Raw genomic sequence first — 5,364 nt, 5'->3', positions numbered from 1 at the left:
TCGAATCACGCGCTGACAAAGACAAAATATCTGACAGGTGAGTCCAGACGTTAAGGTTTTACTGTTAAACAAAGAGCTGCAGAGAAGCTCAGTTTGAACCATGGAAACCTCATTTATTCCTTAGTGTCCGTCTCTTCTTTGACACTGCGGTGTCCTCATTTGATAAAAATGATGAGACATGTTGCTCTGCATTAACATGAAATTGTTTCATTTACAACCAAGAGGCAAGTTGAACTTATTTTTCACTGTCAATTCATGTAAAGCATTTGAATAACTTATTCCAGAGTCATATTAAGGAAAAACAAAAAAAAGTTTATCATCTAAGTTTATCACACAAATAAACCACACAAACATGTGAAATACTCGGCTGCGAATACTATATATCGAGGGCTTTTATTGTGAAAGGTAAGAACTGTGAGCTGACTGTCAAGGTTGAAAGGAGCAATAAAGTTTGACGTCTTGATTCGGACCACAGAGCCTCAGTGTTTTATAATGAAGACGCAACTGGACTCGCTCTGCACAACGTGGTTGGTTGATGCCAAAAAATAAATTCTAAAAAAAAAATCGACCTGGCTACTAAAAATGTTTTGCTTTTGTGCCGCGTAATATTCACGTTCCGTGTGAAAGTACTCATGACAAAAAGTTTAAATGAATAAATTGCACAAATAAAACGCCCCCTGATGTGTAAGGGCCTTCATACCGGTTTCTTTTTGTGGCTTTGGGCCATTGATTTTCTTTGCTGCCTGTTTTTTCTGCAAAAAAACCCAAAAAATAGCTGCTGTCAACACTTATTAAAAACCATCAGGCATTCCATTCAACAAAGTCACAAACAATATGAAGACTTGACCTCAACTCCACCCGACACGGTTGGGATGAACTGCAGCACAGAACCAGGTTCCAACATCTGGTGGAGAGCCTGAAACCAGAAGAGTGGAGGTTGTTAAAGCAGCATATTAACATCAGGATTATATATATATATATATATATATTTATATATAAATATCGTGTATTCTATACAGTTTAATTGTTGAACTCTTGAGCCGTCTCTCTCCAGATCAGGGGATCACGTCACCCACATAATTCTGGGAGTCGCCTGAGTCATCTGGTCCACTATCCTCCTCCTAACACACACACACACACACACACACACACACACACACAGAGAGAGAGTGAGAGAGAGAGTGCAGAGGCCCAGCTGGGCGAGCTAGCTGTTCTCTCAGAGCTATGTGGTCAGCTATGGATCCCTGAGGGACGCCGCTGCCTCCTGTGAGCAGAGGATCCATGCCAGGCCCTCGATCGAACCACGTGTGTGTGTGTGTGCGTGTGTGTGTGTGTGTGTGCGCATATAAGAGACATTTTCTGGTTGGCACTTTCTCAAATATTCGGTAAAAGACCACAACAGTGAGGATGTTTGTGGCTTCTGCTCAAAAACAACACAAACACTGTATGAAAAGAGATTTTTAGAGTATTTAAAGAACAAATCCTGAAATGAATCATCCTGCAATTTCAGCATTTTTAAGCGGGAAAAAAATGGAGAAATATTGTGTGTTTGCGACGGGGTTCGATCACTTTCCTGGAAGCAGACATCAGTCATCTATTGGACAACATCTACCACTGGGCAGCTGTGATTCATCACAAACAAACTGTTTTATTCCACAGAATAAGACAACAGAAGAACAGGTTTACAATCCTTGCATTCTGTATTTCTATATCTGAAAATATTTACTTTTTGTAAACAGATTTTTTTTATTATATATTTTCAAACACCAGCTTTGAGGTTAAATGTGTAAAACGTAGCCTGAACTCGTTCTTTGGTAATCTAACGTGATGTGACCCAATTGCTCAGAATGCTTATTTTTTTTTCTGAATTTCCTTAATAATGGAATGTAACACTCATAAAATCAATCAAATGTATTATAACTTAAGTATAAATTCAGTAAAAAGTTGCTCTTTAAAGCCTATAAATCAATTGAGATAACAAATCTGAATGTATTTAATGGAGCTGGAACCTGAATCGTATTGTTAAATACAATTTATATTAATTTATAGCATGAATGATATACTTTTACTCAATCCCTGTACTTTGATGCTACTTCAATACATTTATTTAATGACCGGACCTTTTGAGTTTATTTAACATGTATGTAGATAAATTGTATATATTTACTCACTGGTATTTATTGCTTTACTTGATATGTTTACTGAGCATCTTTGGTTCAAAACTTTTGTTGTTTTAAATAACTAAAACATGGGATCAGCTTTTTAACATCAAACATAAAATACTGTTTTCATGTTAGAGCATTATTAAGAACATAACAAATAATAGAATATGATAATAAACACAACAGCTTTTCTCCACAATGAGCACTTTTCCTGCTGATACTTTAATTTATTAATATTTTACACAAGTCAAGGTTGTGAGTACTAACTGATATTTAATAAAAGCCACCACCAGCTCTGTTATCTAATCAGAGTTTCTTCACCTTTCTATCCATCTATCATTCATTATTCATATTTCTGTATGCTCCTTGCTGCTGGGTGCACTTTAACGTAAATTGACTTCATTACATAAATGTGTGGGTTAAAGCTGCAACATGTTTTGTGATCGGAGACCATCAAAAACATCCAAGTTCTAACAAAAGGTCGGTGACGCGTCGCTACTCTCAAGAGAAATCCTACAAGCAGTGCAGTCTGTTCTACGTTTGACGGACAACGCTTCAGTCGATGAAACGGTTTCATGTTTGGAGATTTTCACTACACAACAGATCCCGTATACATCTTCAGTTACACTTTCTCACAGAGCAAACCGGGTGCAAATGCTGTTGTTTATCCCCGTTTTAATTGTGTGTGTCGATCCTGCAGCTCTGGCGTTTTGCATGTGTAATAAAACGACTTTTCTTTCCTCCCTCTGAGCTCTTAGTTTCAGTTTCTGCCTCGCTTTTTTCTGGCTCCAACAACTTTGTTCCATTTCTCATTCTCTGGCATAATTACGGCTTTATAGCATTCTCCACCGCTCGGGCATGCTGTAGATATTTCTCTCCCCCCCTTTCCCTTTTTGTCTTTTTTGGTTTGGCTCTCATTAATAATTCACAGAGAGAGAATGGGAAATTTTAGTGCAATTTGCAGCTGCTGAATCCCAGTTATTGTTTTGCAGGGTGTTGCACAGAGAGAGGAAACCTCGGACGAAGGCTTTGTAGTCCTGAATGTAATTTGGCTGCGTCTCTCTGACAGGCCACACATCATTAGGAGGGTGAACGAGAGGTGGGGGGGGGTAACGGCTCCGTCCAGCCAGTCTAACACACTGTCCTCATCTGTCGCTCCAAACCCCAGACGCTCTGTGTTTCCTTAATGCTTCTAGATGCTGTTTGTTCATATTTATGCCTCATAACTATCTATGTTTTATTCCGTTTGTTTGCATTCGACCAGGCAGCCGCTGAATTATTCAGAGCGGGCCGAGCCGCTTCGAAAAAGATGACAAAGACGACGGGAAACTTTTGGCCGCTTTTCTTTCAGATTGTCAGACCAGACGCTTCTTGAAAGAGCAACGACGGGAACGACGACCACGTTTATTTCAGGGCATCCTGGTGGCCGACAGTATATCTGCTGCAGTTTGATGCCGGCCGCCGAGGACCTTTGTTGCATGACGTGCCGCTCTCTCAGCCACATGGCTCCTGGCTGAAAACTAGCTAATAAAGGCAAAAAAGTTAAATTTCTTAAATCAGAAACTGCAGCATGCAGACACCGTAGACACCTGGACCTCAACACTCCATTAATCCACTAAATGAGAGAAAACTTAAAGCCACATTTTTGTAAAAATTTGGACCCAATCCGGAAACACCAACAAATATAAAATGCAATGAGTCAAAATGGGCCTGGCTAAAAACAGAAATGTCTCCTCATGTCAACAGCTTTTATTAACCTCCAATGTAGAGAGTTTGTATCTGAAATGAGCAGTTTGAGAACAGAAGCAGCAGAGTGCAGCATCGATCGGCCGTTAATCGCCAATTATCAAAGCAAAAATAATAATTTGATGGCTTCAGGTTCTAAAATGTGAGAACTGGCTGACTTGAATTCAATGGCAGGATCAATCAATCACAGACCTCATCGAGCAAAACACAAGCGCGAAAAGGGCGAGGACTGAAAAATGTTCTCGTATTCATATTTCTATTAGCAACAGATGCTAATGCAAGAGACTTGATATTGTTCCTTTTGTTTGAATTTTACATACCGATTTCTTTCTTTATATCAATGTACCAGAATATTCTGACATTTCAAACACTCAAATGCATCTAGCTCTTAAATCTTCAACATCTTCACCTTTTACAGTTTATATGAATCTACCCTACTACCAACTACTATAATAATAATACTACTACTAACCGAATCTACATGCGTTGTTTTTACACGCAGGATTCTTTAAATTTGAAGACATTTTAGCTTAATTTCATTTTTACAGATCTTCATTTGTTATTTATCTTTTGCACAAAACGTATTGAACTATTTCCATCTTTCCTCATAAAAATTGTTTATCATGATTAGTTTGCCAGTAAAGCCGACTCGGATTTGCATGTGCCTGACTGTGTGTGTGTGTGTGTGTGTGTGTGTGTGAAGGCACCAACCACCAAGAGTAGAGACCAGGGGCATCAGGGCTCGGAGGAAAACGGCGAGAGAGAAAAAAGAGATAAGAAATCAAAACCTCTCTTTTTCCCTTCTCTCTCTTCTGGCCTATTTTGCGCAGAGTATCTCATAACCGGAGAGTTTAGGGCTGTTTAATGCTAGGTGACACAGCAGTGTCCTGCAGTCTTTTCTTTCTTAATCCCTGGCATCTTCGGTAAAAGATCTCTCAGAAGAAACAGCGCTCGTTTCTGGCATCCAGCCGCCGGAGGGAAGAGGAGATTGTCAGGGCGCATTTCTTCTCTGCTCGCCAGCCATTCCTCAGGAGGATTGTGTGTGTGTGTGTGTGTGTGTGTGTGTGTGGATAAATCTCCCCCCTTTTTTTTGGTGAGTTAGATAAACTGAGGGGAAGAAGAAAGAGAGGTGGCAGCTCCCCCCATTGGAGAACAATTCCACCGTAAGCTCTTGTTTTCTGGAAATTACAGGAATGTTTCTCTTGTATTGCTCTTGTCACCTTGCCACCAACATGGCCGCAAACGAGCTAAAGTGAAACTCACTGGTGCGTTTGTGGAGGAAGGAGGAAGAAAGGGAGGAGGAGGAGGAGGAGGAGGAGGAAGATGCCCGGCGGGCTGGTGTTTGGTGTCATCCTCTGATAGCGGGTTTTGTTTGGCCGGAGGAGGGTTTTGTGCAGAGGGACGTGAGGCTGACTGGGAGGCCAGTAATCTCACTGACCGCTCTGCCCAGTCAGTG

The 5,364-nt window shown here is 40.5% G+C and overlaps 1 long non-coding RNA gene across 1 annotated transcript in view; it reads right to left on the bottom strand.

The window, feature by feature from the left end:
- Positions 1-301: 301 nt before the first annotated feature.
- The window catches only part of LOC116386200 (uncharacterized), a 35,004-nt gene continuing 29,941 nt past the window's right edge, over positions 302-5,364 (bottom strand). Inside the window, exons 3-4 of the long non-coding RNA XR_004212949.1 lie at positions 1,018-1,121; positions 302-916 (exon numbers count right to left, since the gene is read on the bottom strand). This is a non-coding gene — a long non-coding RNA (uncharacterized LOC116386200). The remainder of the gene's footprint in view (positions 917-1,017; positions 1,122-5,364) is intronic.

The sequence above is a fragment of the Anarrhichthys ocellatus genome, unplaced genomic scaffold (assembly GCF_004355925.1).
Source record: "Anarrhichthys ocellatus isolate YVR2014 unplaced genomic scaffold, GSC_Weel_1.0 scaffold12, whole genome shotgun sequence".
Lineage (NCBI taxonomy): Eukaryota > Metazoa > Chordata > Actinopteri > Perciformes > Anarhichadidae > Anarrhichthys > Anarrhichthys ocellatus.
This window is presented reverse-complemented; position numbering and strand designations above follow the sequence as displayed.